General features: G+C 39.6%; 2 long non-coding RNA genes across 2 annotated transcripts in view; both read left to right on the top strand.

The window, feature by feature from the left end:
* Positions 1 to 20,826, top strand: part of LOC145552870 (uncharacterized) — a 254,817-nt gene that overhangs the window by 73,098 nt on the left and 160,893 nt on the right. The gene's annotated exons all lie outside the window — the stretch shown is intronic.
* LOC108166555 (uncharacterized) lies at positions 129 to 3,000 on the top strand. Its single transcript, XR_001776907.2, has 2 exons — positions 129 to 755; positions 1,935 to 3,000. It is a non-coding gene; the product is annotated as an uncharacterized LOC108166555 (long non-coding RNA).

The raw sequence follows: 20,826 nt of genomic DNA, 5'->3' as shown, positions 1-20,826 counted from the left end.
TCCGTCTCCTCCCTTTAACTCTTCACTGGCCGACTGTCATTTGATGCGATTTATGGACGTGTGGAGGGATAAAGACCTCTCTCTCTCTCTCTCTCTCTCTCTCTCTCTCTCTCTCTCTCTCTCTCTCTCTCTCTCTCTCTCTCACACACACACACACACAGCCGCCCCCCTTTCATTATTATTGTAATTCAAATCACAATAGTTGGTGGTCGTATTGGGATAAAGTGACATTTAAGCAGCGGGTTGTTGGGAAGAAATTAAAGAGCAATTGGGCTTAGGAAATGCATTATTATTATTATTATTATTATTATTATTATTATTATTATTATTATTATTATTATTATTATTATTATTATTTGTTTATTTTATTTTTTTTTTTAGTGATCAAGCTTTAGCTCTCAGCCTATAAATAAAGTGAACTTCCTTGTCTTCTGTATTTGAACACATGATGTCTATTTAAATTTGTTGATGTTTCCAACTTCCTTTCTGATTTCCGGACTTTCCGGACTCGGACTCCAGCAGCACCGGGCCGCCGTGTTTCGGCCGCCGCCTCAGCCGTCTCTGCATGCGGTCAGACGTGCTGGACATCCCGGGTGTTTGACCCACAGCGGGTCCCATGCCGCCGCCGCCGCCGCCGCCGCCGCTGACTGACCGACTGGCTGCACTTTGCTCGGGTTCATTTAGGGGGCGCCAGTGTATAATGTGCGCAGATTGAGCGACTGAGATTTGGACAGAGAGGAGAGCAGCAGGAGCAGGTGAGAATGAAATGCTGATGGTTAAACTTTATTGTAATCAGTTTATGTTTTAAGTTTATCCAGATTTTTAAAAATGTATTTATGGAAGCCCCAAAAACAGGCTTTCTATATAAAACACTATCTATATGTTGGTTCTGGTGCATTGACGGGTAAAACGTTCCCAGTTCCTCCATCACCCTGATACTCTAAAGATGCAACAGCAGCATAAATTCGCCTGTCACCTTCTTCACCTCACATGCAGACTGAACACAAAAACTTATTTTATTAATGCTCACCTACTCGGCACAGAACAAACACGACAAATTATGACGATTAGTTCAGCAGAAGAAATAACTTCAAGTTTAAAAACATTTTGCTACTTTTTTTATTTCAAAAGATCTAACAGAAGTGTGAGGACTTTGATTTGCATTTTGCACTTTTCCCCGTTTAAGTTTGGTTGGCAGCAAATCTTCCAGCTCTGAACCGATTCCTCTAAATAATGATGACTGACGTCAGTTTCACAGAATTGATGGATTGTAAAGAAACTGAGCTGCAGAGGTAAAAAAATAAATACTGACCGTGAAGCTGACAGTTCCTCCTCTATGCTTCGTTTAAAAGACAAAAATTGCAGGTGTGGAGTTTTAGAATGTAATAAAATGTGTATAAACTGATATGCTGCTTTCTCTGCCTGAAATAAAACTGGATTTTAATCTGAAAACACAACAAAACACTAAAACAAGTGATTGTATGAATCATAACTGCTCCAGGTTTTATGAACTGCAGTGTTTGCATGGATTCATTTTTTACTCTTCAATTAATTTTTGTCTTTTGACAATATGACCTTCTAAAAGACAGAATAGAACAGAGTAATAGAATAAAGTAAAGCTGTAAATCAAAACACAATAAATAAATACTAACCAAAAAATGAGCATTTAAACAAAAAAATCCTGAGCACACACAGCAGAGCAACTGTAGGAAAGCTGAATTCAACACGACACATTCAGAATAAAATGGAGTGTAAAGATATTTTATGCAATAAAAATATTACAAATGTGAAGAAATACATTTTCTCGTGAGCAAAAATGCAGAAAGACAAACAAACAGCATGTCAGAAAAAAATCAACACTGTATCCAATACATGGATGTTTATAAAACAAAAGCCAGTATGTTTCATTATGTTATGTCTCACATGGAAACTAGTTTGCTGTAAGAAGCCGTTCCAGTCTGACGCAGGAGGAGTGGAGGAACATCTTCCAGGAGTGAACATCGTCCCCCCACCCACCCTGGGTGGAGCAGCTCACCCCCCGCTGAGTTTACCTGACCTCTCTGTCACTGTTAGGACTGCAATCCTCTTCTTGATGACCTGTGTGTTGGAGTTTTCCTGCAAGACCAAACTGGTTTCAGTGTTACAGATAAAAACCTGCGTCATGTCGAAGCACAAAATCACACAAATTCAGAGCACAGCTCAAATCTAGAAACAGCTGATGAGTAAACACCTTTTAAAGTCGCATGGAAACGATCTCTGGAACATCCTGTTTTCTGAATTAACCCGTTAGCATCAGCTGACGAGCCTACAGGTGTCAAACCAGCTGCTTTTATCTGCACATTCTGTGGTCTCCATTCAAGTTTAGAATTTAAATTATACACTTATAGTTGCTTATTTAAATTTTATGTTTTTTCAAATATTATTTTGCAGACTTTTATTTATTTTATAAATGTGCTGCCTTTGCTTTGCAGCACTCTGTAGCCTAAGAAAATAACACATTGCTGATTTAAAAAAATAACAAAAATACAAAAAAATATTGTGTCTTGGATATATTTAATGATTTGCATTCATTATTCTTTTATTTTTGTGTGTTTCTTGTTTTTGTTTCATCTCTTTGCAGATGGCCTGAGATGGCAGCGTACCGAAGGCAAATTTGAGCTCGGATCATTCGGAGCATCCTGCCACGGACCGAGCGATCAGGAGTGCACTCCAACATTTTGGGCAGGGGGGAATAAAATGTGCACACAATACAAACCCACGGCGGATCAAACACAGTTGTCACAGTTTGCTGAGAGCTCCAGTTTTCTGGCCTCGCACTCCGTGTTTGGGAAGAAATTTGGACGTTTTTCTCTAATATTCAGGCTGTTCGTCATGTTTCTGTACATATCTGCACGTTGTAGTGTAAAATTAACTCTTACAGAGTGTTAAACTTTGAAGTAGGCATGTAGAAGAAATACTAATTGTTGACATGCTGGAAGAATAAATGAATTTTGTATCGTATTTTGAATAATTATTTCAATAAATTCTGAGGAAGAGAAGAAAGGAACCAAATGTGTTAAATTGAACCTGGTGTGAGGAATTTGAGGAAGCGGGACTGAGATGAAGTCGGGATTTTTCTCTGTTTAAAGTCAGACATTCACAGCTGAGGGCTCAGTGAGTCTGTGAAGCATCTGGATTGTTTGACAGCATGGATCATTTCTTTATCACGTCTCCTTTCAGGCCATCATCACAATGAATTTTGATTTTTCAGCCACGAGTCTCACGGTAAAGATCGATGTGTAAGAACGACGAGGAGTTCCTGTCTAAACCTAAAACTGGTTCCTAAAACCAGTTTGGTTTTAGGAATAAGTCAAGGCAGAAATTTCAGTTTATGCCAAGGAGAAAAATGTCATTTATGTCAAAAGTCATTTATGTGTATTACAAACTGAGGTTATGGCACAAATAAATCACCACGTTTGGTCGCAACTTAATATGGGAATGTTTCAGCAACAGGACAAAAACACAAACCAAATATCAAATAAAAAATACTCACTGCTACTTAGGAGGCTCTATAGAAACGACTTATTTGTCTAACAGTAAGTTTAATAAAGAAATATTTGATCAAGTCTAAAACTGTCAGTACAGGATTCCATAATTCTTCTAATATAAAAATGAAAAACAAAGTTAGGGAAGTTTAATGTTTCATAAATTAGTCATTTAAAGGAAGGTGGAAATGACTCCTTGGATCAATAATATAGAATAAATGTTTAAGGTTGTTATATTTCGTGTGACAGACGGGTTTTCCATACATCCACCACAGCCGCTTCGTCTGATATATTATAAAAAGAATCACATTTCTGATGAATATAGAATAAAAGCATTCCTCGAGGAACCCAAAATATGTTGTTTTTTTCTCGTTCACTCAGATTTGTGATTGCTAAATGAATCCTGTTATCCATACCAAAGAATCAAACCAAGAATCAAATCAAGAATCAAACCAAGAATCAAACCAAGAATCAAACCAAGAATCAAACCAAGACTTCCATTTCTTGGAGATTCTGCGGTTTTTAATCTGATTAAGTAAGAGTGAGTGAGTGAGTGGTGACCTTTAACCTTGTCTATGAAGTTTCCACATTAAGCTGAAGATAATTGTGACCATCCCAATTTATTGATCATGTACTCACTTCACAAATGACTGCAAGCAAATGTCATGTGCATACATGTAAATATCGCATCAGATGTTGTCATATTTTATATTCTGAGCAAAAAAAGAGTGTCTAGTTATTAAATGGAAAGTGAAAATGGAGGTTTGAGAATATATTTGTTCTCTGAGTTATACACAAGTAGCAAAAAGCAGCAGATCGGTTTTATGCTCCAATTTATTCAGTTACAACTTATTCTATGTGGGAAAAAAATAAACTTTAATATCAGTTCTGGGATTATGTTGTATTTTGTGTGGAACTATTACATTTTCTGGCTATTTATTACTTTTTACACAGAATTTCTTCCCATTTCTTTGATTGAATGTGTAAAAAAAACAAAAAAAGAGAACCGTCTGACAGACAGGAAACAGGATTGTATCTCCAACAAGGTGATTCCCAAAGAGCTGCTAGCTGAAAACTTGGCAGACACGAGAAGATCACCTGAAGAACGATCCATTTCTCAGGTCTTCTCAGGTTTTTGTCGCATTTTTATACAATCTGCTGGAGTTTTCTGTAATTATGAACATCAGTGTCACCTGCCAGGATGAGACAAATAACTGTAACAATAACTGTTTGTGTAAAAATGTGTGTGGGAGGTTTGCGGAGCAGCACAGGGTGTTGTAAGTCAAATTACAGAACCAACAACTCAGCCTGTCACATCTCATCCATCAGCCTGACTAAAAGGAGGTTACAACTGTCTGTATAATGTGGATGCAGATCCAGCTGCAACAAAACAAACATTAAAATCACAAATGGCTGTTGATGTTTGGTCGCATTACCTGTCCAAATGAGACCCCCGTCAGATCTGGGAGGTTAAATGCTGCATGAGATCAGCAGCTCCGTTCCCACAACATGTTTAATTCACCGTCTCTGTCCGACACACTGATGTGATTTTTTACCTTTCGTGTACGTCTCTGTGAGGAGTTTCTGACAGCATCATATTTTTATCATGCATCAACAGGCACTTTTTAATATTTCATCTGAAAAAAACATAACCAGGGGAACTGCAGGACCAAACTTTAGCTTTCGTCGGCTCATTGTTGATACGGAACTCCGTGATGAGTTAATTCCCTTCCCTCTCATTGGGCAGATCACATGAAACGGCCGTGACAGCAGAAGCTTTCTGCAAATGGATTTCAGCAGACAGAAACTGGCAGCGCTTCGCTCCGTCCCCACTGTCTTGCTGTCACTGCCTCTCATCAAATATTAGGCATGTTTTTTGTGCTTTGGAGGGTGTGTGTGTGTGTGTGTGTGTGTGTGTGTGTGTGTGTGTGTGTGTGTGTGTGTGCGCGTGTGTGTGTGTGTGTGTGTGTGTGTGTGTGCGTGTGTGTGTGTGTGTGTGTTACAGAGGAGCTCGAGAGGCCTGTGGATTGATCTTTGATGGGTAAACACAACACAGGAAAAGTGCAGTTATTTAGTCGGACGTTGGAATCATCAGCTGTTAACAGTCTGGGCAACACAGGTGGTTAATAAATGATCGTCCGCTTTAGTTAAAGGAGCTGATTATGTATATTTTAAACAGAGAAACACATTTATTTCAAATGATAATAATAATAAAAAAGCTTTAGAGAAGCCTAAAAGTTTAATATGAGATCAGGTTAGACATTTTTTGCAAAACATTTCTGCTTTTGAAAGACTTTCACTTTTTTTGCCACAGTTCTCAAATTTATGTTGAGCCTCCAACAAGGATAAGAATGGATTTGTTACTTTTATTGCTAAGACTAAAAATATGCATCTGTGCAGCTGATTAATTGAAAGTTGAATTAGAAAACATTTGATTATATCAAAACCAACATCAGTTTTAGTGATTAAAAATGCTTTGATTTTAAACTCTTTGCTGTGGCTCAGCCGCTGGCATTACCACAGACTGGCATGATTTAAATGAAGAAGAACGGGGAGTTTGAGTCTTAACCTCCACAAAACAACAGTTTGAGTGTACAGACATCAACACACCTACTTGTAAACACACGTTAGAGAATGTATTTATCATAAAATATATTGGGAAATTATGAACCATATCAGAACTATAAAACCTTCTGAAACTTGTCGACTCAAACGTCCCGCTAAGAATTTAAGGTCAGAGATGCTCTTAGTAAAAGTCAGTGATCAGTGATCAATGACCAGAAATGAGAAAGTCTGATCTTTTCACAAATGATAACTACATCCACTTCTCCCAGTAAATGCTCCGTAGTTTTGTTGTTTTTGTTGGAATTAAGGACCAAGCTACTTTTATTATCAGTAAAGTTTTAACTACAATAAGATGCTATAAAAGCTTCAAAAGGAAACAACACTTTCTTTCACATGTCAATAAATGTATGCGGTTCATTCTGGCTGCAAGAAAGCGAGAGAGAGCAAGACTTTCAGCAGATAACAACAAGGTTGAACTTTCATTCTAGCACTGAACATGTTGGCAGACTTCAGAAAATCTCAGCCAAGCTATATTTTCTATGTGATATTGCATATTTTGATACAGATTCCACATCATGTAAACACCTGGCCAGTATCACTTACAAACATACTGATACATTTTATTATTTAGATTTTATGTCTTCAAACTTTGGACCTTTAGGTGTTTTTCTGATTTTTCCTTGAATTATTTTAATAAATCCTAAAATAAAGTTTAAAGGTGTCTACAAAATATCTTAACAATTAATGAGCAATAAAAAAAAACTGAATGCATTTTTCCTAAAGCAAAGTGCATAAAATTAGGATTTGAGAGCTAATCAAGAACAAATCTTTGAGGTAGATTTGAGAAACTACAACAAAAATAAAATAAAATCTTACCACTCCAGTACTGATCCTGATATCGACTCGGTTGATAAATCTGGACACACTATGGTGAGTTTGAAGTAGAGACATCGCTTCTCCTCATCAGTAGGAATCAAACCAGATTGTTTGGCTGATCCACACATCCAAAAATGAAATAGCTGTTTCTGTCACACATTTCTGTTTTCTGCAGCAAATTCACATAAAATCCCCAAACATATCTGAACAAACAGGAGACAAAAGGTGACATCTTATTCAGAAAATAATGCCTGACTTCCAGTGAGCTTATGCAGTATTGATACATTTGCTTGTGTTTTAAATAAATGTGCACTCTGATGATTTGGGATTTAATATTTCCGCGTTTAATTTTGAGCTGAATGTTTTGTGCCTCAGGGCCACGTTGGAAATAAGTGGAAACAAATATGTCAGCAGCGTGTTTGTTTTTTTTTTTTGCATCCACAAATGTATTCAACCAAATCCATTTTTTAAGATGCAGAGGCACGGTGCACATTTTTTATTGTTCAAGTAATAAACGATTCCCAGAGATAAACAGTTGCATGGTTATTACAGCATGTGAGGGATTTTTTTGGCTCCAGCTCCTCCATCTCTCAATTATCTGTTAATGATATCATCACCGCTGAAGTGAGTCAACAAGAAAGGCCTGGCTCTGCTTGGAGTTCTTGATAACACAGCCCAGATGCACCGATGGAGGATCCAAACACCTAGCTGACACGGCGACGAACAAACCGACACGCTGTGAAGACTGTGAGCGTGGGAGTCGCTGCAGACCTTCCAGTCCTTTTCCGAAGGAGGGCAGAAGAGGAGAAGAAAGGAAGAGGCAGCGACTCCAAGGAGGAATCAAAGAGGAAGTGTGGGATGTTTGTGTCAGAGAAGGACAGGGAGACACATGCAGAACGGGGAAGAAATTCCTGTCGCGGTGGAATTTCAGGCATCTGTGCGTCCAAAAGGTTCTGGCTCGTCCAGTCACAAGTTTATATAAATAAATGTCAATCTGGACACTGAGGCCCAGTGATATAACAGTGACTCAACTAGCTACCAGTTTGTTAAAGCTCTTAAATCTGTTATTTATGTCCTCCTACATCACACAGGAAGGGAAGCTCTTATTTGATCCAAATGGAAACAAGAAGAAGAGCACAGTTAGGTAAATGTGATGCAAAGAAATGTTTTATTATAAAAGTCTAATGGATGGATTGATGTGTCAAATGGTTATAAACAGGCCTGACTTCCATTTCTATCTGTCAGTTCATCCATTGTCCTCCAGTGATGAAAGCCAAAGTACAGAACAATGAAAAAACACTAAATCCTACCAAATATTTCTGGTGAAGTTATTTTATTACACTTGAAATAAAACAAAACTAATTTACCAGTAACATTTCAGTAAGATACAGAAGCCTGAACTTGGAAACAAGACATTTTTCCCACAAGTAAAATAATCTGCCAGTAAAACTAATATTTTTCATTATTATTAAGGAATTACTGACTTAAAACAAGCTCTGTCATTCAGAGAGTAGATGGCAGTTTACCTGAAGATCTTGAACAGAGACCCATATTGACTGAGGGGGAGTTTCCAGGACCAAGTCCTCCTTGGGTTTGGATTCCCTGAACCATTAGTTGTATTTCCTCTCAGTGGCGTTTTCTGATATGACCAAATGCGGCTCAACACCCAGGGACGTGTTGTGACATAACACTTCTCCCAGTTATGCCTTCTGAGCTGGTTTTCTGTTGCTTATCCTGATATCCAGACAATGAAGATCAGAGATTGTAAAGAATTGTGCAGCTGTTGGTCGTAGTTGGATAATAACTTTGAAGTTTTTAATTTGAGACACTGAGATGGGAGTAAATTTAAGGTTTGGTTCAACATGGAACTTGGAGGATTTCTGAAGTCTTGACGTAAACATTTTTGAAAAAGTTAGTATTTATAAAGCTTTTGTAGGATCAAAATTCCTCTATATTGGAATTGTGTATTTTTACTGGTCAACAAATACAGGTTTGAGCTGGAAAACCATCCATCCATCAATTTTCTTGCACCCTTGTCCCTCAGTGGGGTTGGGAGGGTTGCTGGTGCCTCTCCAGCTAACGTTCTGGGCAAGAGGCGGGGTCACCTGGACAGGTCGCCAGTCTGTCGCAAGGCAACACAGAGACACGCAGGACACACAACCATACTCACACCTAGGAGCAATTTAGACAGACCAATTAACCTGACAGTCATGTTTTTGGACTGTGGGAGGAAACCGGAGTACCTGGAGAAAACCCACCATGCACAGGGAGAACATGCAAACTCCATGCAGAAAGACCAGGGCCGGGAATCGAACCCAGAACCTTCTTGCTGCAAGGCAACAGCTCTACCAACTGTGTAGCCCGAGCTGGAAAACCTTTTTGTGAAAACAAAAAAATGGGATAATTTTCTCAAAGTTTTAGTAAAAATCTGTTGGACTGCATTCTACTTGTAGTATTGTTTTAAGCTTAATATATATTTGTGCAAAAGGTATTCCATATATTTTATACCACCACCATGTTTACATTAGATTACAGGCATAAAAAATATCGCTAAAAAGTTTCAGATATTTTTTTTGTCAATTATGGGTTTTCATGATCAAAATAAAAATAAAGTTTCTAAAACATAAGTATCTGTAAAACATCATCAGTTTTACTCATATCATATATGAACTCAGCTTAAAACCTTTAGCACCAAAATTAAAAAGAATATATTACATTAAGTTGTTGTTTTTTACTGACGTTGCTCGTTGTTTTCATTTTTTGGTCATAATTTTTGCCTTTTTATTCTCCGTTTTTTTGGTCTGCATTCTGTTATGTGTTTTGTTTTCCGTGCTGATTGGTTGGTCATTTTATCACCACAAAGTAAATAGAGGAGTAGTCTAAGTGCTGCAGCCAAACTCAGCAAATAGTCAGTTTATTACTTTTAGAAAATAGTAAATACAGATTCATTTAAGCTGAAGTGTTGCAGAATAAAAACAAAACTAATGCAATGAATTATTTTCTGAACGACACATAATCCTCCTATTTAGCTTTGAATTACCCAAAAGCTTTAATCCTCACACTGTGCATTAAATTAACTTGTCATTCATGTTGTCAATGGCATGAAATGAACCTGGAGAAGAATTTAATAAAATCAGGGGGAAAAAAAACAAAAAAAAAAACGAGGAGGGATACAAGAAATCACCAGGGAAATGAAACGAGGAGAAAAAAAAGAAAGAAGGGAATGAATGAATTAATAATGAGCCACTTTTATACCGGATCCAGCGATTATACAAATGGGGGAAACGGCCAAAAAATATTCTGTACGGCATATGGCACTTCAGCTGCCATATGTGCCAGTTTTCACAAAAATTGGCACTGACATCCATGATGGTCAGTAGTAACTGCCAAAAACACAGCGAGGCCTGAACAGAGGGAGAGAGGGATGGGGGAGTAATGCTTCAATTGCTTTGTTGGCTGGTGTGGACTTTTCTCTCCACAGCTTCTGGTACTCTAACTACAAAGAGGAAGACAAGACAGGAAGGACAAAGAAGAAACTGAGGCAACATTTTTTACGTCTTTGTTAGTTTTTGATTCTCTCTCCTGCATGCCTGCAGAGTCTCTGGAGAGCTACAGGGGGTTCCTTTCATGTCCTGTCACTGAAAACATTCCACTTAGTTTGCATTTTCTAATTAGAAGAACAAATGTGAGAAATATTCTTTAAATCGAAACAACGCTACACGCATTTGAGTGACAGTCAACCAATCAACAGAGGTAAAAAAAAAACCAGCTTCATATTTTATTGAGCGCTTTTGGCAGATATGCGGAGGAGAGCGGTGGAAACAGATGCACTGTACTAGATTTGCCGGGTTTGGCACATTGGGCTGAATCTGGAGGAAACGGGTCCAGATTTTGACCTGAGTCAGGATTTTTATTTCTGTTCATCTTTGACTCACATCAACACAACCGAAAATCTCCCTGGTGTTGAGCAACGTATTTCAGGAACCAGCAGCGGAGTTGACAGTAAAACATAACAAACACGGTCACGATGAAGTTAAAGTTTATCGCTTCATTTAGCCCTGAAAACATGTTAAAGCTTTTTTTTTTTCACTTACACTAAACTAACCAAAGCAATGTTTTGAGTCATGTTTGATCAGCCCGCCTCATCAACTCCAATCACTTTATCCACATTGTTGATAGAAACAAAAGTCACAAGAATTTTCCTTTCAATAAAACTGCTGATGTGAAGCTAGATAATGATGAACCTGGCGCCCCAACGGGAGTGAAACAAGGCTTCCAGCTGATTGTTTTTCAATAAGTTAAGCACAATCCCTGGAGTTAAAGCTCAAGCATTCTAATATGGCACCATATTAGGGCCAAAATTAAGACTACTGCACACCCAGCATTGGCTATGTCGTTGTAAAAATGATCTGATTTAGGTAACCGCTAACTGAGCGGTCAGCGCTGGCAAATGAAGAGACACATGTGTTAGCATTGGAAAGGCTACAGACCAGCATACCTGACTTGGTCACCTGCGGGGTTTCCTGCTCCCTCTGCTGGAGAAGCTAATGACTAGCATACGTAGGCTAGTCACCTGCTGCAGTTTATACATTTTTGAAAGAAAATTTTATCAGGAAAAATAAATGGTTGTTATATATTATGTATTTTCAGCATGATTTAGATGCACATTATATCAGGCATGATAAACGTTAAACTTTCCATGTTTAACGTTTATGCTTGATGTGGGATATGTTGAAATAGAGTAAGTTATATCGACTTCTTCCCATGTGATCCTTCATCTGATGCCGTTTGTTGTCGTCGCCTTCAGTACGGTCAACGACTCTCTGAGTCTGACCCACCTGGCTGCTGGAAAAGAGCTGCAGCTTTTTTCACACCTAGTCCAGTAGATTCGTGTCGACTGAGACGCAAAATTTCAGTATTTATTGCATTTTCAGCTGGTTCACTTTCACTAGCATGTGTGGTCTGCGCTAGTTTACAATCTCTACTTGCTGTTTATTACAGCCAAACTCAATGTCAACGTTTGATGAACGTACGCTTTGTGTAGCCTGGTTGATTCACAGAGATGGAAACTACTTTGCATTTAACTTCTTCTTTTCTTCTATGTGATTTTTTAACAGCTTGATCAAAATTCACTAGTGTGGGTAACCTGTCCCCTCACACCGAACCCCCACTCTGGGTTTGAATCTCTACAGTTTCCCTCAAATAATCCCACAAAATGCACTAATCCATCGTCCTGCTAAAATCACATCGCTGTGGTATTATTATAAAAGCAAAAGTACCTATATTAAATCTTTAAAAATATGTTATTTGCTTATAATGGCACGTGGCGTAATTTATTTCAGCAGAGTTCTGACGTTTTACGTGAGTGTCTGTTTTTAGATTTCAATGTTTGGTTCTGCAGAGCTGTTTTATTTTTAGCTAACAGAGATCCAGTGTTGTTCTTATTAATTTAATATTTGATTAAAGTTGGTTGAGATGCATGACATGTTGCATTTTTATTTTTAGCTGCCTGGTTTTTACTGACTCCTGTTTGTTGCTCTGTGTCACCGCCAGCCAATGACTGAACGGTTCCTGCTCACCTGGACCCTGCAGGAAGCTGATTTTGTCTCAGTTCTTCCTAAATGGTGCAAAAGCTTGAGTTAATTTGGTAAATGTAATAACACGAGTTCTTCCAAGAAAATAAAGTGTAGGTGTAATGGCTCTCTACAGGCATTTCACACTTAGACTGACTAAACATGTAGTTATTCACCCCAAAAACTGAATATATTTAAGTGTGAACGCTGCTGTCACACCTGAGCGCCGTCCAGAAGAGGACCGGCCTTCGATCCAAACCCAGGATTTTGTTTTCTGTTGCACAGGAACATGTAAACAGGACACATTATCTGGGTTCTGAAAATATACAAAGTAGATTTTCTTGCCAAATTCTTCTCGAGAAATACGATTCCTGACACTTTTCGTCACTATTTATGTCTCTCTTAATGTTGTCACTCCTTTACACTTTGTATTCCTCCTTTCTCATTTAAGCTGCAGGAAGGCACTTAGATATTAAACGACAAAATATTAAAAATAAATATGCTGCTGGCTTTTGGGCAAATTTTTGAGGCCAATTCTTAAGCTTTGGTAAAAATTCACTATTGGATTTAGGTTTCAGCTCTAACTAGTCCATTCCATCATGTAACTATGCTTTGATTTAAACCAGATCTGAAATAGTGAAGCTGTTTCCAAAGCATGATGCTACCACCGCCATGCTTCATACTGTGTCTGAGGTTATGTTCTTGCCACTCTTTGTTAAAGGCCAGGTTTTTGCAGAGCTTAATCTTTTTGCTGTAAACTTTTCCACATGTCAGTCTGCCTCAGATTCACTGCTGTTCTTTTGGAAAGCTCAGAAAAACTGGATTTTACTGGAATTAAATGAAACACTTTGAACACTGGGTTTTATTTAGCGGTGTCTGATTAAGCTTTTTATTTGTAAAAATTGGTCAAAGTCATTGATCATTTTCATCCTATTCAAAAATCAAACAACACATTTTGCTGGATGATAAATTGCCCCAGAATTTATTGTAACAACCAATAAGATTGTTGCTTTGAGACCATTTTCAGATGGTCACATACTGTGATAATGGCAAAATAATGCAAGAACATTTCACACCCTAACTAGAAGACATTTTAAAAATCCAAAGTAAATAAACAGAACAACACAAACAACAAATAAAATTAATTATGAAGTCTCTATAAACCGCATTTTGAGACCAAAGCACCAGACTGAAGACTTTTATCATCCAGTTGAGAGAAAAAAGAAAAACCACAAATCCTGCAAACAGAAATTATTGAGCTCATTTTAATTTATCATGTGATTTATTGATTTAATGCTTATTGCGACGGGCCTAAAAAATACATAGAATGCGAAAAAGCTTAAGAAGGTTTATAAATATTTTCACTAAGCACTGAGATAATAGACACTAGTCTAAGTTTCTGCATTTTGCATTAACAGGAATAAGAGCCAAAATAAAAGGCAGATTTCAATAAAGTCCTCAGTTTAGCTCAAACTTTGTCGTTGCTCTTTTCTCTGGCTGAACAAAGGCCGCATATGGACCAACTTTCCCCTCTGTGGTGTACGTGACTCCAAAAATAAAGTGACAAAAACATTTCTACAGACTCAGACACTGAGTGGGTTGTGTGTCCCAGAAGACTGAAGAGGAGTGAGCTCAGGGTCCTCTTTCCAAACCTGTGCCGCCCCCGCTGCCACCTCCACCCTCGGCAAGCTGCCAAAGCCGCTCAAGGCTCAGAGCTGTCCTGAGCCGCCATGGCAAGACTTAATGTTCCAGGTTCCTCTGGCCTCAGGGCATCCTCCCGAACACAAGCCAGCACACAAAAACACACTTTGGGGAGAGAGACGCACGTCTGCCTCTGTCAGTGCAGGGCAACGTAACCCCAACTCTTCAAACGGTTCGACGGGCTTCGGTCGGAAAACAGGGATAACCTGATCAGACGGACTCCGTTTTAGAGTTGAATGGAATATAAAGCTACACAAATAACCCACAGGAAGGGCAAGATAATTTAGACATTTATTTAAATTACTTTGTCTTACGTTTCCATGGCAAGAGGACAACATCCGTCATCAAGCATCCTCAGTCATCAGACTTTCTGTCAGTCCGTCTCTCTGACCATCATCTTGTTTTATTTTGTCTATTTTGTAGTACAAATATCTCAGCGCACTTGAAATAAGACAAAACTGACTTACAAGTAACAATAACAAGGTATTGGGGTTTGTTTTAAGTTAATAATTCCTGAATATTGATTAGGAAAAAGTACTACACAGGCAGATTATTTCACTCATTAAATGGGAAAATGATCCTGTTGTTTTGTTTTGTGTTTTTCTTTATCAGTATAAAGAAGTGATTGACTTAAAGCAAGATCCTCTTATTTTAAGTCCAGAGGATTTAAAATTGACTTGAAAATTTACTTCTAAGACAATCTTGACTTATTTCAAGTCTACTAAGATATTAGCAATACAACTAAACCAAATACTTGGTATGAGAAAAAAACATTTTACTGCATTTTTATGTTCTGTTCATAACTAGAAAAGTCAGATTTAAGGCCATGGAAGGAATCATGACCTGAATCACCACCATCTGCCTCCATGGCCTGAATTCAGTCTTCTAGAACCACAAGGTGCCTCATCAAGACCAGCTTGGTTTTTCTGACAATTACCCCAAAAAGAGTGTTTTTAGGGAGACTTCATTTTCCCAAATCGCTGCTTCAGTAGCCACTCCCAAGTATAAGCAGCCTTAGCATCTTGGCTGAAATATGATGTAAACATCCATGATTTTAAATGAACAACCTCATTTATGTGTGACTTTAATTTCATTTCTTATTTAATGGAAACACCACAATTGCGAGATTGTGTTTTTTCCAACATTCAACAACAATTTATACACATTTGTGATGGAAACGCCGCTGAAAGGTGCAAAATACGAACGTCTCGTAACCACATGACCTCATGTCAACTGTTCTGCTTCGGGTGAAGTTCTTAAGAGCCTTTAATGTCTGAACCAGACCACATTATCATCTCTAGTTGGCTAAGTGGACCCTGATGTAGAATAATCAGAACTATGCTTCAGATTTTGCTACAAGAAGAAACCTTACATGTTTGTTTGTCAAGGTGGAAACTAAGGTCAGCTAAGTTTGCCTGAAAGACGCGGCATGGAAAAAACCAAAAAAGAGTCTGCAGGTAAGGAGAGGAAGATCATTTTTTCAGGTTTGTTTAAAATTCATCTTGACATTCACTACAAAGCCCGGGTACAGGAAAACATTTGTAAGTGTAAAAGTACATCAAGAATTTGATCAAATCAAAGACTGAAGATTCTGAAAACCAAGGATGAACAAGAAGAATACAACGGTTAAATGGTGCAAAGGTTGATGAAGTCCAAATGTCCCTAACTTGTCAGTTAGTCAGTGCAGTTTGTCCCACCTTGTGCAGAAAAAAGACACAAGAAACCACAAAGAACAGAAGGAACAAGAGAAGGATGGCCAACGGTGTGACTCAACTAAAACAAGCACAATATTACTTATTTCTTTTATTAGTCATGTGTATTGACTCTGCAGGAGTAAAACAAGATCAACATAATTAAAATTCAGAACTTGCAAAACACATATTTTAGTGTTTCAAAGTGTGAAAGAGGAAAAAAAACAGGTGGGATGAAAATGAAGTGACATTGCTTCAGGAGGAGTTTTCTGCAGTGTTGCACATTCATCTCTGAGTCTCTCAGAAACTTTGGTGGCCCAGAATGGCTGCAGGACCACCGTGCAGAACGGCAAATCAAAGACAGACAGATGGATCCCGGTGGACGCCGGCAGACGGACGCCGGCAGCAAACAGTCCACGGTGTGCCTGTGAAGGGTAGCGCTTCCTTTAAAGCATCGGGACACAGCTGCTGAGTGGAGGGCATCTGAGGCGTGTGTGGGCCCTCTCAGGTTCCCCGCGCGGGACGGGGCGGCGTTCCATAAGTGCATCAAAGTGGCCTTTCAGAGACAAAAGCACACAGAGGCAGAACAGTATGGGAATTCAAGGGGGTTTAAAGTTGACTGTCAGGTTGTAAAAACTGAATCAAAACAAAACAAAAAAACAAAAAAAAAACCTACAAACTCCCGGGATGTTCTCTACGGCTGGGAAGGTTGTTTTTGGAAGAAGTCCAGTGAGGAATGTTCAAAAGACGAGTTCAAAAAGTGAATGTTTCTGAGCGGGAACGACTGGCTTTGACAGAAACATGAAAGACGCGTCACTGTGGAGGACGTCCACTCTGGATGTTCGTGAACAAGTGCATAATTACTCCAGCACAAACAGCAGCCTCTCTGACGTGTGCAGCTCAACTGGCAGAAATAATTAGATTTTTTCCCGCTCTGAACCCGGCTGTGGGTTCAGAGTGGAAACGTACACGTGGAAGAAATCAATCTGTTTCGAGGAATTTCCAAATAAAATCCAGATTTCTAACAAGCAAGAAAAATACCTTTCCTGTCGTGTTTAACAGTAAAAATTAACAATAAACAAATCAGTTCCATCTGTTGATGTAAAACATATTTTACCACATTATAAAATGATATTTTATAGCTGTCATTTTAACTGTTTAATGGCTTGAGAGGATCCCAAACTGTCTAATTAAAGTCACGCATCCTTTTAGTACCAACATGCTGTGTACATCGTGGCTTTTTTCAGGATTTAAGTGAGACTACGAATAAAAACAAGACATTCTCCTGGAGGGAGCTAAACGGGGACACGATGCCGGTACACGCCTGCGGTCACCAGGGATCCTTTAACCTTTGACCCTGGCTGACATGGAACCGTCTCTATCTGTAGATGCTTTCAAGTGAAAGCTCCTCGCCTTAATGAGAGACCCTCTGCCATCGCCCCCAGCTCTGTTTTCCCTCACCATGCTCTGAGGTTGCTCTCTCTGGGTAAGTCGACCTCATTCCGGTCACATCGGCTCTGAGCAGACATAGTTTCTTTCTTCTTACGTTTAGGGGGGTCTTCTCAGCAGATTTATCTCAGATAAGATCCTCCCTTCCTATCGTCTCTCTGGGGAATCCCCCTAATTCCCACTGTGATCTCCTTTGTCTTTGTTGGTGCGGGCCTGAGCCTGGCACCCGCCCCGAACCGCCGGTCCTCTTTTGTTTGATGTGGTTCTGAGAAGCAGGGCTGAGAGCACAGAATGGAGCAAAGAATGTGCAACGTGTTACAGGGACGGCTGCCAGCGGAGAGGATGGTCGCAAGATCCCTGTCTGAGTTTTAATTGGTCTCATATTCTTGGCATCTGAGCATGCAAAGATTGAAAGCTAGTGTGTGAAAAAGCGATGAGACTGGGGAACAGGATGTGCCACAACCCGGATCACGACCTGACTGTAAAAGAAACATGTTCTGCACAAATATTTGAACTTAACGAAAGAAATAAGGGAGATAAATGTCTGCAAGTGAATTACTCCTTTAATATGAAATATGATAATTTGACTGTACACACACAAAAGTTTTACACGCTTGAGAGATGAGGAAGGAGAGAGTTGAGAGAGCTGGAGAAGCGCTCAGACTGCCAGGGGAAGTTGGAGTGACTTTGGGAAGCAGCAAATGTTTTACTGTTAAGCCAAGTGTGCGACCCATTGAAGTGTTCAGACCCAGTTTGTCTAATGGAGCGGCTAACGCGAGCACACCTCCCCTCTCCCCCTCTTTGACTTGAGTGGCGTTTGGTGTTAAGCTAACATGACTTGGGGCTCGGGCACTGCAGCTCAATGTCCAGCTAAATATTGCTGAGATTGGCCCGAGTTTACTGGTATCCTAAGTGCAGTCATTTAATGTTCCGGCCCTGGTCCACACATCCGCTTCTCCCATTACTGTCACTGCCCTTTAGTATTAGACAGGAGCGCCCTGTGAAAATCAGAGGATGACCAGAGAAGGAGGCTTTTGGGTTGATTGCCAGGAGGGATGTGAAGCGGTTCTTGCTCACCATCCATCCAAACCTCTTATGTTAGCTATAGGAAAACGGACACAGCGCCGTGGACCCATGTCATCCCATTTGGTCGGTAATCGTATTAAAAGTCCACACAGCGGTCTGAGATGTAAAAACTGTGAAGTGATCTCGACGTCCTCAAATGCATCCCATTGGGTGATGCAGCTCTGTGGTGCACATTTCAGGGAAAATGTCTCCAGGCGGAGATGGATCTCAGAAGTGAACAGAGAGAAAAGAAGACAAACAAGAGACTTTAGCAGACAACAAACCTGCCTGCTGAACTGGAAAATGGATCTGCAACTTCAGACTTCGCATCACTTTTTACAAAACATCATCTTCTGGACCAAGGGTCTCCAACCTCAGTCCTCGAAACCTACTGCGCCCTCCTCCAGGTAACGATACCTGAATGGCTCGTTACCATGGCTGCTGTAGATATAATTGAAATATCTGATCCAGCTGTGTTGCAGCAGTGATGAATCTAAAACCTGCAGGACAGTAAAGCTCTAGAACTAATAAAGTCAGAAACCCATTTTCTCGAGACACAAACAACTGTGGTGGAAATTTTATGTTTCTTTGTGCAAAATAAGTGGCAACAGTCAATAGTAAGTCACTGACCTATTAGTATGAGCTAAAGAAGATTGTTTTAAACAACACTGAGTCAACTGTGACTTAAAGCTGCACTATTTAACTTTTATAAATTATATTATATGTTATGTTGTATGTTGTGACAGTTTTTTCTACAGATAATCTGTGGAAAAATTGAGCTTTTCTGCCTTCTCACAATCCTATTTAAAAAGAACCAATCAGAGCCAGGGGGCTGGTCTTAGCGCTGCCAATCATCCCTCAATGTGGTGCTGCTCAACCCCTCCTCTCTTTGCTCTCCGATACGCTGCAGCTAGCATAGCCTTTCATGAATGTTCAGGCAACCAAATAAATGGTTTTCTTGGATGGGTGAGTTGTTTTTCCACCATTAACACATTTAGAAGTTAGAAGTGTCATGACATTGTGACAATATTTATACCTATTATTTTTACAAAAGACACATACTGCAGCTTTAGTCAAGGGGACAATGTTGGCTCAAAGAGGAAGTTGCTAAAGGAATTGTTCAGTTTGTGTTGTGAGTCTAGACAGAATCGATTTTTAATCACTTGGAGTTTCCAGACTGTTTTACATGAATGTGCACTGAGGACTGTGTAATGTGTGTGAAACTGTTGAAACACCGTGTGAAGCTTGAATTGTTCGGAGCTGATGTACTGTTTTCCTGCTGCAACAAGCAATAAAGTTCAGAACTGAGACGGCCTATTTCAATCTTTGTTAAGAGTTTTTTCCATTTCGCAATCAAGAATTATTTTCCTTGAAACCTCCAGGGATCCACATATGGATGAACACAAACAAACTTGTCATACCAGTTCTGGCTGCTAACAGGAAATATATTGAGAGCATGAAGGCAAACCATTCCAAGCATGTTTATTTTAAGAAATGTGGATAAAGATAGTACTGCTGTTACATTATTCTAACCACATTGTGAAATGTAGCACTTTCACCGGTATTAAAACAGTCCAAACATGACTGTATTTATTACTTTTAGGCCTGCAAAAATAGTTCCTATCATTTACACCAAATTCACAATAAATTCAAAGTTTAGTTTGAATTTGTTTTGGTGAAACATGGATGTGCATCAAATTCCTACTTATCGTTTTTTCACTTACCCGGTGAGGCGGGAGGGCGAGCCTGTAGTGGGCTCTCGGTTCTGGCGTCAAGCGCCCCGCGCGTTTGGGGCGTGACCCGCTCCGGGGACAGTGGCAGGTGGGGAGTTTGACTGGGGCGGTACACCTGTCAAACGGTAACGCAGGTGTCCTAAGGCGAGCTCAGGGAGGACAGAAACCTCCCGTGGAGCAGAAGGGCAAAAGCTCGCTTGATCTTGATTTTCAGTATGAATACAGACCGTGAAAGCGGGGCTTCACGACCCTTCTGACTTTTTGGGTTTTAAGCAGGAGGTGTCAGAAAAGTTACCACAGGGATAACTTTTCTGTAGAAAATAAAGCATTCCAAGCCGATGTGTACTTCCACCTAGAATAGTAAGTGTTCTGTATTTCTGATAATTCCTCGACGTTAGGGTCGTCATTTCTGCATCTCAGCATCAGGCGGAGCATCCTTCCTACTTCAGCCTCAACTCAAACTTTACTCCTATAGCTCCTGATATTATATTTTGTGTCTTATCTTGCTATCTTTACTGCTCCGCTGGAGGCCTGCTGGCCCTCAGTCCCCTGTCGTTAATCTGAGGTGACACCGCGCTGCCTCCCTCTGCTGCCGCATTGGGCTCCTTGGAAACCTGAGCAGGAAAAGGTGGCGAGAAAGCAAATTTGA

Source organism: Poecilia reticulata, chromosome 9 (genome assembly GCF_904066995.2).
Source record: "Poecilia reticulata chromosome 9, P_reticulata-male-v2, whole genome shotgun sequence".
NCBI lineage: Eukaryota > Metazoa > Chordata > Actinopteri > Cyprinodontiformes > Poeciliidae > Poecilia > Poecilia reticulata.
The sequence above is the reverse complement of the archived record's forward strand: the minus strand, read 5'-3'. Positions and strand labels throughout refer to the sequence as shown.